Consider the following 13315-nt stretch of genomic DNA (forward strand, 5'->3'; position numbering starts at 1 on the left):
GGCCTGGGAGGGCAGAGGCCCACACACTGGGGAGTCAGGCCCAGCCGTTCAGAATGAGTTTTTCCCCACAAAAGGGCTTTATTACAGACAGAAATAGTCAGCACCCCCACCCCTCCTCAGATGATCCCGCAGGTGAAGAAGCCGAATGTGGAAGTCCTGGGCTGGTGTGGTTACACATGGTCTGCGGTTGTGAGGCCGATTGGACGTATTGCCAAATTCTCTAAAACAAGCCTGGTGGAGAAATTAACATTAAAATATCTGGCAACAGCTCTGTTGGACATTCCTACAGTCAGCCTGCCAATTGCATGCTCCCTCAAAAGTTGAGACATTTGTGGCATTGTGTTGTGTGACAAAACTGTACATTTTAGAGTGGCCTTTTAGTGTCCCCAGCACAAGGTGCACCTTTGTTTAATCAGCTTCTTGATATACCACACCTGTCAGGTGGATTAATTATATTGCCAAAGGATATATGAGCACTAACAGGGATGTAAACAAATTTGTGCACAAATGGAAATGGAACATTTCTGGGCTCTTTTATTTCAGGTCATGAAACAAGGGACCAACACTATACATGTTGTGTTTATATTTGTATTCAGTATAGATAACCCTGAGTTAACCTGTCCCGGATCAAGTTAGCTCTTAAGGATTCATTGCCATAGAAATGTACCTGGCTACAAGGTGAGCCACTTTCATGCTACCGGTTATCCCAAGTTTAGCCAAAGTTACCTGCTAACTCTTCAAACTACATTCATAGTATAGGGCTCTGATTCTTGGTCCTAGAAAAAGTGAGTGTGAGCTGCCGACATGCGCCAGTGTGTTTTGTACATGCAGCTGTCAATCTGTCGGTCCACAAACAGAAGCAAAGTACATGAATTACGCTTGCTGTCTGAGTCCATTTCAATTTGATGACCACTGAAATTGGATTGCCGATTTGAATTCTGGATGTTTGTACACCTATTCTTACATATTTACATACCCTTCATATGCAAGATGAACATATGAATGCATTATGAGTATGAACTGTTGTAGTGTTAATTGTCCAGCCCAAATCAATAGCTCTTCCAGGTAAAACTACACATCAGGTGAAAAACTGTAAAACTTTCATCCAAGCTCAAGAGGGATTTTTCCTAGCATAGGCTAGGCTGTTTAAGGTGGAAAATGATTGTATGATAAGGACATCATAATGGCTACTGGGTATGCAGGATATCAAATTGAAAAATAAAACATGACATAAAAAACAATCTAACTCCCTCACCCACTGTGATTGACAAGCCTGGCTTTATTGTAAGCAATAGAAAGGCAAAAACAATTAAGGCTCTTTCAGACACTGACTGTATAATGCCAAAGAGATTAGATATCTTTGTGACAGCACTGCCATAGAGCAGGAAGACAAAGACAGAGTGGGATAAAGAATTGAAGAGAAAGACATTTCCATTTCGATCCATTTATGAATATGGAAAATGTTAAATACAGACATTGAATGGCTTCTTGAATGTTCTATTGTATATAGGCTATGGTGCAGTATGTACATTGACTATATACATTCTACAGCCTCTTACAAACCAGAATTAAAACACAATCAGTTATATATTTTACTGATCTACACAACCTAGGCTACCCAACATTTCAAGGAGAAAATACTTTATTACATATTTAATTAATTCAGTTTTATTTTCTATCACTGACCATATTGACAACCAGCCAGGTGTACATATACACAGAATATACAAATACACAGAACACTGCCCTAACACAGCACACTCAGCCCAAACATTTTTCACATAGAGAATTCACCCTTAAATGCTGTTGTTGGCATCTAGTCTCTCCTCCACAGCCCAAAAATGGTGCTTCTTTAGAAATCTATGCCAGAAGCAGTAAAATATTATCCACACTCCAGTGACAGAGAGAATGGCATTTTGATCAATTAAATTCCAGCCCATGCTCAATTGGAATCATTTGTATCCAGAGATCCTTGCCAGGAGTCTGCCAGGAAAAAAGTTAATTACCTGCCTGAAAATACACTTTGAAAGAAATAGAGAAATCTTGGGGGTGCTGCCAAGAAGTCATTTACACAGACAGTGTTTCTCCAGTTTTTAAAGGCCTCCATCGTAAAGTTCATTGTATTAATTCCATCTTAAAACGAAGATTGCTCTTCACATTTCTCCACCTGGAACTTACAAACGCAAGCATGCAACACATACAAAAAGCATGTCAGAATATTCAGCAGGCTACATGCTCACCCACCCCTCTACAGAAACTATACTTAACAAAAATATAAACGCAACATGTGTCGGTCCCATATTTCATGAGCTGAAATAAAAGATTGCAGAAAACTTTCAAACGCACAAAACATTTTTTTTTTTTTTACATCCCTGTTAGTGAGCAATTCTCCTTCGCCTAAGATAATTCATCCACCTGACAGGTGTGGCATATCAAGAAGCTGATTAAACAGCATGATCATTACAGGTGCACCTTGTACTGGTGGACAATATAAGGCCACTAAAATGTGCAGTTTTGTCACAACACAATGCCACATATGTCTCAAGTTGAGGGAGCATGCAATTGGCATGCTGACTGCAGGAATGTCCAACAGAGCTCTGGCCAGAAAATGTAAGCCTCCAACATCATTTTAGAGAATTCAGCAGTACATCCAACCTGCCTCACAAACACAGACCACGTGCAACCTCACCTGCCGAGGACCTCCACATCCGGTTTCTTCACCTACGGAATCATCCGAGGGGGTGGGGGTGCTGAGGAGTATTTCTGTGTGTAAAAAAGCCCTTTGTGGGGAAAAACCCATTCTGATTGGCCGGGCCTGGCTCCAAAGTGGCCATTGCCCATTCATGTGAAATCCATAAATTAGGGCCTAATAAATTTATTTAAATTGATTTCTTTCTTTCTATGAACTGTAACAGTAAAATATTTGAAATAGTTTACATTTTTGTTCAGTATATATGATTTAACACTTAAAATAAGATAAAGGAAAACAGTGCAAAATCAACACCTTTAAGGATAGCGTCAAGCCACAGGTTTTGCCAACACACCCCACTGAGTGTCCGTTTCTCCCCTCAGACTGTGGACACGGCAGACAAAGATTGTTTGTCTCATTCCAAACTTGACTCTCTCCCTCCTCCCCGATTATTTCTCTCCTCTACATCTCTCCCCAATTCTATCCCTCCCTCCTGTTCATTAGGCCCTCAGACAGTCTTGCCATCCATCCACCAAAGAATTGCTTTCGCTTTGACTGTGTGCAATCACCCATTCCATTATGGTGTTGATATCATTTCTCCTCTCTGTGCGAGCGCAGAATAGACTGTGAGACGGACAGTTTTCCCTTTCGATAAACAGAAAGACAGCTGATAATGAGAAACACCACCAAGGTCATCTTTTTGAAAAGACGATGGAGGAAAGAGAAGGGGGAACTGTGGTACTGTGAAAATGCTCATGGATGCTAGCTTTTTCCAGAGCAAATAACCCCGACCAGTGCTGTTCCACATCAAAGCCAAGGCTCTAGATATAAGCCCTCTTTAGATTTATTTTCAAATGGCAGTTGAACTGCAGGGCTGCTAGGTCATATAGTGGAGCAATGCCTCTACAAGTGGTGAGAACAGGAAGAATGATGATTATCCTGATTAGAGAGAAAAGGGTAACCTGCAGAAGTTATAATAACTGGTTACTGTTATTCTGGTAGTTTGAGATACGTATTGAAAAATACATATATATGCCAAGATTATGTTCAGAACAGGATGCTATGTTGGTGCGGTGCTTATTTGAATTGTGGCAGTAGACACTAACATAAAATATAGTTTTGTACAGTTTAATTATTAATCATTCAGTGTATAGGTGTTGATGTCAAACCTTTCCTATCTGGTGGAATACCTTCCACAGATGTTACCTTGCATTTCTTTTAATATGGCACCTGTGATGCTTCTTTACTCACATTCTCATCTCCAGTCGGCTGATGTGGTTATGTGATCAGTGGTATTTCTCTGTGAAGCAATACGGCATTAATATCTCCATTTCATCCCAGATGCTCAGGCAAGCAGGCACTACCGAATTACACTGTCACAGCAGCAAATGGAGAATGCAATATCAACTTTCACTCACAGCCTGCTTGTCTTGCATGAATGTTCTGCAGCGTGATGGAAACATAACAGAGGATGAGCGGCAGAGGAAAAAAGGCCTCATTCTAGAATATAGAGTTACTTTACCTATCACTCACAATGCTAATTGATCATATCATATCTCAACGGGGATGGCCTGTCGTAAGTCTGAAAACAGACTGCACCGTAACCAGTTGGATATACAGTGCATGCATGTACACACACAATATACATTTACAGCCTTATGCACAACACCAATCTTAGAAGTTTCCAGACCAAAAATGTACAATAACTTGGACTCCTACACACCACCACACAAAACCCTGCAGTCAAGACGGACGGTTGTGAAAGCTGCTCAGGCACACCCATAACAAGTAGTCTTTCTTGTTAATCCACATTGTTCAGAAAGTCTGGACTGAGGAGTATGTCTTGTGTTGGACAGATACTGAAAGTCCCCTTTTTAGTCAGTGGAGGTGGATGATTGGTTCCATCTAGGTGAAGAGTGTGGTTGAAGCCATGCTGCAGAGGCCTACTGTGGATTCAACGGTGCTTGTGTTGGCTTCTCTTTTCTTGGTGCCCGTGTTCCGCCAGGTGCATCTGCCTGCTGTTCTGCCAGCATGTCTGTCAGCTTCATGCCCAACACTGGATTCCTGGTCTATGACGCCACCTGCAGGCCAAGCGGCAAAAGTGCAGCCAGTCAGTTTAACAGAAGGTCCCATGATTGTAAGTGATTAGTACATATCTGTCTATACAGTATTTGGGAAAAGGGCAGCCAGCATTACAATTAATAAGTTGTATCATTTGAACAGTCTACTCACCGCATGAATACCCCTCCTCCTCAACCCCAAGCCCTCAGCAAGGAGAGCCTTCCCAGTCTCCTCAAACAGGGACTGTTTCTCCAGCTCTCCCTGGCTCTCGAACTCTGTGTACTTCTCCACAAACCTACAAAAAGGAAGGGAAAAAAAGAGAAACAAAAACCCACATACTTGTGTATTATATATATATATATATATATATATATATATATATATATATATATATATATATATATATAATTTTCACAAGTAATCACATTGTTGGTTTGTTAAGTTTTGGGATTCCACATGTCTGTAATGCCGGATCGTAACTACTGCAATTCTATTGTTATGAATTGCAGTAGTTAGGATCCAGCATTACAGACATGTGGAATCCCCAAAACTTAACAAACCAACAATGTGATTACTTGTGAAAATTTGCCCATACCTTTGGCATGTTGAAACAAAGCTGGATTTGGAGAGATCAAAAGCTCTGGGCCCTGTTCCATACACCTCATAAAATTTACTGGAAGAGACTGGTGCTGATCAACAAATTGACATTTCCATTCCTAACAGCTTTTGAATGACAGTAAAAAGTTAAGGGAAACAGTTTAATTAGCTTACGCTCTGATTTCATCCTCTCTGTAGAAGATGTCTCGCACAGCCTCTTCTTTCTTCCCATATCTCTTGGCCACTGGTCTGACATAAAGTGGGTCCTTCATGGGTGGAAAGGTATTGTATACATCATACCAAATGGGCTTGTCAGACTGTTTGACAACTCCAGATCGCATAAGATCTCGGACTCTGAAAAAAAAAACAGTGAGCAATTTGCAAAAATGTAAACAATAGAGCAAATGCATCCCATGCACTCTCAATGTCTCAATTGCAAAGAGCTAGTTAACGTTAGCATTCATTTATATTATGCGGAACCATAGGCTAGATAACATTGGATACAAGTTGCAGAAAAGTCACTCAACCATCAAAGAAAATTGTTTCTACCGAACATTAGCTAGATAGCAAACTCTAAAGGGTCTACAAAACTAGATAGTATCCTCCAGTAACCTTGACAACAAAATGATGCTAGCTAACATTAGCAACATGACATTTGAACCTACCGCGTGAACACGGTCCCGAATGTTTCAAGTCGACTTCCAGCCATAATGGACTTGAATTTAACTACACTATGCGTGTAAAATACAGCTAGGTATTTATACAGTAAACTCAAAGATCATAGTTAGCAACCACCAACAACAGAGCCTATTTTCACCACATGGACGACCACCACTTCCGCATGTAATTTCTGCAGGGACAAACTGCACCGAAAGCGCACTGTAAAAACATGGGCCGGGTTCCAGATCGTCTGCATTTTAAGCGCTGCGGTCACTGACACTGAACAAGAGGCTTTCAATAAGGCATCAACGACAATCCGTGGCGACCCGTCATTCAGGGCAGGTGGAGCCCCACCTGTTTAGCAAAATTATTATGCCCGTTTTGCATGTTATTTTGGCATTAATACGTGTCACATATCAGTTTGCAAAAAAAACATGTTTATAAAGTCGCATTGAAACAGGGTCTCTTTTTTGCTTTCTTGAGTAAGACAGATCCAAAATGCAGGTGTTTTAGCCGAGCTCAGTGCTTTCTGTGGAGATGGGGCGGCCAGCAGAAAATAGTGTTGGGGTTGGTAATGGTCTCTAGTTGTACTGTGATTGGCTCAGTGTTCTGTCACTCATGGGGACACTAGTCACCGCAAAATCTACCATACAAGGAGAGCTCGAAAACTCGAGCCCCATGGGTGCTGCCGTATAGTTACATTAGAAGTGCCCATCCAAGAAGGGTCAAGGTCATTGGCAAGAGAATAAATTGAAATCATGTTATATCTTGAATGGACTGATCATGTCAACATCATACTTTCAAAATCTTAGCTAGCAAGAAAGCTGTCTTCATCGTGAATCAAGTCGACAATCTACTGGCAAATCCTTTTCAATCCTTGTGAAGAGAAATTGTGAAAATAGATGACAGATAAAACGTATCGGTGCTCATCGGCCATTGGACATAAACATTACACAACAAGTTGGAAATCTCAAATTCAACAATGAGTGATTTTGAAGGAATCAGTGGCTAACTGCAACCACTAGCCTGCTATTCGGTGGAGTGGGTGTGTGGTCCAAGTCTATGTTTAAGGGTCTCTTTTCCAAGCTTAAATGGATAAACATTCAACATTGGCCATGCTTTCAATCCAGCATGACTTTTGCCACGTTCAAAACAACTGGAAACTTAGAACGGGGAAATATCAGACTTCAGTGAGGTCAAGACAACTGGGAACTCTGAAAAAAACAAGCTCCGACCGGGCAAATACGTTTTGAACGGTCATCCAACTCGGAATTCCAAGTCGGAAACTCGGACCTCTTTCTAGAGCTCTGACCTGAAGATCACTGACGTCATGATTCAACCGTGTTTTTTTCAGAGTTCCCAGTTGTCATGAAAGCACCATAAATCCAGAGAACGCCAGACTTGATGACAGAGTTTGATGACAAAATTTGTCTATGAAGGACTGCCGCACCACATTCCTGTTCAAGTGAACACAGCACAAGGTGAGTACAAAAATGTATTGTATGCTGCTGGATAAATGATGTAATATGACAGAGAGATATGTATACTGTAGTTAAGACAGTAATACGAAGTGTATGTTGTGAAGTAAGCTGTTAGTAGCCCACGTGTTTCGCCCTAATAATTTAGTCCTTTTTCCCCTCATAATTCAGCCTACTGTTCTGACTTGGTGTACAGGGAGTTTTACTGTACAGGGAGTTTATTATCCAATAGGGCCCCCTAGGCCCTGTCCTATCCAAGGCCACTACTACCCAACAACTACCCATCCCCCCTTTGATACCTGTCTCTGCCCAGCTAACAACCTTGCCGCATCTCTAAACAATGACTTAGGTAAGATTGGTAAATTATCCTTATGTCTGACATTATCATGTAGGAGCCCCTTTCGTTCTCCACATGTCCAATTCTCCCTTGGGCGTCTGTTCATGTCTATCCTGTATCAATTCTCTGTCAAGTGTCTTATCTACTTTAAGAGTTATCTGTGCTGCTTTGTATGTTCTTAGATGTATATGTGCTTGTCTATTTAAACAGTAACCTTTCTCTCCTTTCTTATTTCACAGGCACTAGTCAATGCTACTCTTTCGACCTGATTGTGCAGAATAATTTCTGGGCAATGTTTCCGTGTTTAACACCATAGTTCCTGAAACCAAGTATGCTTTCATTCCCCTTTTTACTCCAAAATTTAAACGTACCATTGCACTTCGCTAAATTTATAACGTATGTCAGTCAATCCATAAGAATAATAACATTTCGATGGGCACAACTCTATCGTAATTATCTCTTCGTTATTATTTAGAATTCATTAGATTTAGGTAACTGTCTCTTCTATGATTCAGCATTTTGAATACGACTCCATTCCCAATACGTTATTCCAGAGGGCTATTTAGGCAAGACAGCGTATTCCAACGACATCGCCCCACTATTATTTAGAATGGATTGGTCTTTCAATTTAACCTAAACAAACTATTAAAACGTTCAGTTTATATCCTAAACAAACACTAACTAACCGTATCTCTCCCGGCAAAACATATCAGTATTTGAATTACGTTCAGTTTATATCCTAAACAAACACTAACTAACCGTATCTCTCCCGGCAAAACATATCAGCATTTGAATTATAATCAGAATACATTTTAGTCTATCGGTGCCGTGGCTGAGATACGAACCCTAGTCTCCCGAGTTGTAGGCAAAAGTTTTACTGCTGAACCACCAATGCTATTGAAATGATTGAGAAAAAAATAGCCCGTTATTTAACCCTCGACCTGCTGTTTTCCTTGACTATCTACACCTTTCTTTTGACTGTCTCTATACACTTTTCTCGACTTTCTCCCTTTCTCTACCTTTATTCACTTTCTCAATAAGTTTGCTAAATCCTGTCCTAGTTTCGATTAAATCTTTCCTGACTTTCCCTAGGGCAGCTAGCCCTATCCTTTCCTCCTCCTGCGGCTTGCTACTTACATCTTCCTTCTTTTTTACTTCCCTTTTCTTTCTCTCTGCTCTTTATCTACAGCCCACTGTAAAACAACCGCTGCCCCCTGTCCTGGGGTTCCCCTTTTCCTTTAACAGCCGCCAAATCCTTTTTCTGTCTCATCTTATTCTATTTGTATGTGCTTTTTACCTTCTATGTATGTGTTCTTTTCTACCGCTATCCAATTACTATAGTTATCTTCTACAGTATATTTTTACAATCTAGGTGTATGTATTTCTATGATTTATATATGTGCTGTTTACCATTACCTAATTACTATAGTTGCTCTCCTGACTGACTGTGTGTGTCTCTTTAATGCTCACAATCTATGGGTATCTCTTTAACCTATGTGTATCTATAGTTCTGTTCTAGGGTATATTTACACAATCTATGTGTATGTGATGTTTAACTTTTTATGGCTGCAGGGGCAGTATTGAGTAGCTTGGATGAAAAGGTCCCCGTTGTAAACGGACAGCTCCTCAGTTGCTAATATATGCATATTATTGTTAGTATTGGATAGAAAACACTTTAAAGTTTCCATAACTGTCAAAATATTGTCTGTGAGTATAACAGAACTGATATTGCAGGCAAAACCCTGAGGAAAATCAAAACAGGAAGTGGCTTCTATTTTGAAAACTTCATGTTCCATAACCTCCCTTTGTTGGATTTAAAGGCATATGAACCAGATTGCTTTTCCTATCGCTTCCTCAAGGTGTCACCAGTCTTCAGACATAGTTTCAGGCTTTTATTTTGAAAAATGAGCCAGAACGATAACATCGCGTCAAGTGGTCACATGAGTTTTGCTCGCGCAACAGACTTTGGATAGGTATTGCTTTTCCCTCTCCTACTGTGAAAGACATTTGCGGTTGATATATTAGCGATTATATATTTTTAAAACAACCTGAGGATTGATTATAAAAAAAGTTTGACATGTTTCTGTGGACATTATGGAAACTATTTGGAATTTTCGTCTGCGTTGTCGTGACCGCTTTTTCCTGTGGATTTCTGAACATAACGCGGCAAAGAAACGAAGGTATTTTGGATATAAATATAATCTTTATGGAACAAAAGGAACATTTGTTGTGTAACTGGGAGTCTCGTGAGTGAAAACATCTGAAGATCATCAAAGGTAAACGATTAATTTGATTGCTTTTCTGATTTTCGTGACCAAGCTACCTGATGCTAAGTGTACTTAATGTTTTATCGTGCGATCGATAAATTTACACAAACGCTTGGATTGCTTTCGCTCTAAAGCATAATTTCAAACAACAAAAGGCTAAGCTGTGTTTTCCTATATTGCACTTGTGATTTCATGAATATAAATATTTATAGTAATATTTATTGAATGTAGCGCTATGCTATTCAGCGATTGTTGATGACACTTATCCCGTTAGTGGGATTGCAGCCATAACAAGTTAATGTGTGTTTCTCCTTTCTGGAAACGTTATCTATAGAGTTGAATGTCAATCGGACATTAGGTCTCACCCGGACAACTATAAGCTATTACCCAGGGGTCGTAAATCCCTAGTTAACCTCTTAAGTCGACCCTCTACTTTTTTGAACATTCTGTTAAAAATCGCGCAACATTTCAGCGCCCTGCTACTCATGCCAGGAATATAGTATATGCATTTGCTTAGTCTGTGTGGATAGAAAACACTCAGACGTTTAAAAAACTGGTTAAATCACTGCTGTGGCTTTACCAGAACGGCATTTACATCGAAAAGCACAGGAAAAACTGATCACTGAAAATGGGAAAATATATCCATGCGCTACTTGAACCCATTGATAAAGGTGAACCACAATTAATTGACTGAGGTTGCAGTACCTACAGCTTCCACACGGTGTCTAGAGTCTTGTCATTTCCCTTCGAGTTTTTTCTTGGTCAAACACATGCAGGGCACCGTATTTCCTTAGGTCTAGGACTGGATATTTTCGTTGAGTTTCTAGCCGGACATTTTTCCAGACGGACAGCTAATGATCTTTACATCGCCTCCTGATGAATTTTATCGCTTATTAACGTTTACTAATACCTAAAGTTGCATTACAAACGTATTTTGAAGTGTTTTGTGAAAGTTTATCGTCGACTTTTTGAATTTTAAAAAATGACGTTACGTTTTGAAACAATGTTTTTTTCATTTATCACACAGTCCACATATAACGATATCTAGGCTTTATATGGACCGATTTAATCGAAATAAAGACCCAAATAGTGTTTATGGGACATCTAGGAGTGCCAACAAAGAAGATGGTGAAAGGTAATGAATGTTTTCTATTTTATTGTGCGGTTTGTGTAACGCCGAAATGCTAATTATTTTGTTTACGTCCCCTGTGGGTCTTTTGGGGTGTTGCATGCTATCAGATAATAGCTTCTCATGCTTTCGCCGAAAAGCATTTTAAAAATCTGACTTGTTGCCTGGATTCACAACGAGTGTAGCTTTAATTCGATACCCTGCATGTGTATTTTAATGAACTTTTGAGTTTTAACTAATACTATTAGCATTTAGCGTAGCGCATTTGCATTTCCAGAGCTCTAGTTGGGACGCAAGCGTCCCGAGTAGAAGCAACAGGTTAACCTCCTATTTCATGTTGCGTCAGAGGACTTTTAAAGTTAACATCTCGTATCTCACTCCGCTATATTAGGCTTCCCTCTCCTCCTTTTTGGACACTATCCATGTGTTGAATAGGTTTAAGTTATCCTGTCACTTACTGTTTGTACAAAATGACCGTCCTATCTAACAACACCTATTTAGTATCCCTGCTTAATCTCGGGTATTCAGACCTCTGTTATTAAGTTTAGTTTTATTTATGGCAGTGCACCTTACCTCAGGTCATCGCGGACCTGCTTGCCTGTCTACAAAGTAGAATTCCTGTGTGAATCTGTTTGGAATACTCAAGCTCCTATTATTGAGCAATTCTAAGCATTTTAGAACATCAAATCAAAGACATCTTCAATTATTCCCCCCAAATCCGAGAATAAAGACTACTGACCTTGTCTTGCAGACTGGGAAAATCAATGTAGGTTGGATCTCGTCATCTCTGTCATGTACCAGTTCACCACTGGCCTGAAATAAACCCTCAATTCAGAGGTCAGGTCTTTGTCTTACGGATCCTAGATCGCCCGTGCACGGTTTTCAGCAGTTCCTTGGGACGACAGAGGCAGATATTGAGATCCGGCTCGAAGGACCAATTGTCAAGAGAATTTTGTTCTCATGTTCATTTTCCAATGCAATTAATACACTCTGTCTGTTTCTAATAATTTGTAAGGTTCTTATTTAAATGAAACGGACAGAGATCAGTCAGTTCAGCCAATAGCGTTTATTCTCGAGAGCTCTGCTCATAATACCATGTACATTGGTTTATATACCTCACATTTCGTCAAAAATGTCCCTCCTCTCAGATACAATGGCAATATAGTTCACAAGCCTTCTCACATTGTCTGCCACCTGTTAAACAATCTACTACAAGCCCAAGGTCTCTCCCCTCCCTGGGTGGGGACAGAATGTCCTGTAAGAAACACAGTAATCCAGCCGGTCTGACAATAGCTCCATTTGTTTCTAACAAGGAATAGAAAGTCCTTGTTCTAATTCTTGACTAAAACTACACACATTATATTCAGTGTTTTGATTATAATAAGATTCATACATTCATACAGCGACAGGGTAGTATTCTGTTTAGTTATAGTTCTACTTTAAATGTATACATAATTTAGTCATTATTCATAACAATGGGGAGCTTTGCGGCATAGCTATTTTCAGGTCTCACCAGAGACGTTTGATCGGGTTCAGGCTCTGGCTGGGCCACTCAAGGACATTCAGAGACTTGTCCCGAAGCCAACTCTTGCCTTGTCTTGGCTGTGTGCTTAGGGTTGTTGTCCTGTTGCAAGGTGAACCTTCGCCCCAGCCTGAGGTCCTGAACACTCTGGAGCAGGTTTTCATCATGGATCGCTCTGTACTTTGCTCCGTTCTTTGCCTCTATCCTGACTAGTCTCTCAGTCCATGCCGCTGAAAAACATCCTCACAACATGATGCTGCCTCCACCATGTTTCACCGTAGTGATGGTGCCAGATTTCCTGCAGATGTGATGCTTGGCATTCATGAAAAATAGTTCAATCTTGGTTTCATTAGACCAGAGAATCTTGGTTCTCATGGTCTGAGAGTCTTTATGGGACTTTTGTCAAACTCCAAGTGGGCTGTCATGTGCTTTTTACTGAGGAGTGGCTTTCGTCTGGCCACTCTACCATAAAGGCCTGATTGGTGGGATTGTGTCGAGGCACAGATCTGGGGAAGGGTCCCAAAGCATTTCTGCAGCATTGAAAGTCCCCAAGAACACAGTGGCCTGGTCTCCAT

At 40.4% G+C, this 13315-nt stretch overlaps 1 pseudogene; it reads right to left on the reverse strand.

Annotated features, from left to right (window-relative positions):
* Positions 1-3801: 3801 nt before the first annotated feature.
* LOC115142200 (small ribosomal subunit protein mS23-like) lies at positions 3802-6396 on the reverse strand (annotated as a pseudogene).
* Between the last annotated feature and the right edge of the window lie 6919 nt (positions 6397-13315).

The sequence above is a fragment of the Oncorhynchus nerka genome, linkage group LG14, assembly GCF_034236695.1.
Source record: "Oncorhynchus nerka isolate Pitt River linkage group LG14, Oner_Uvic_2.0, whole genome shotgun sequence".
NCBI lineage: Eukaryota > Metazoa > Chordata > Actinopteri > Salmoniformes > Salmonidae > Oncorhynchus > Oncorhynchus nerka.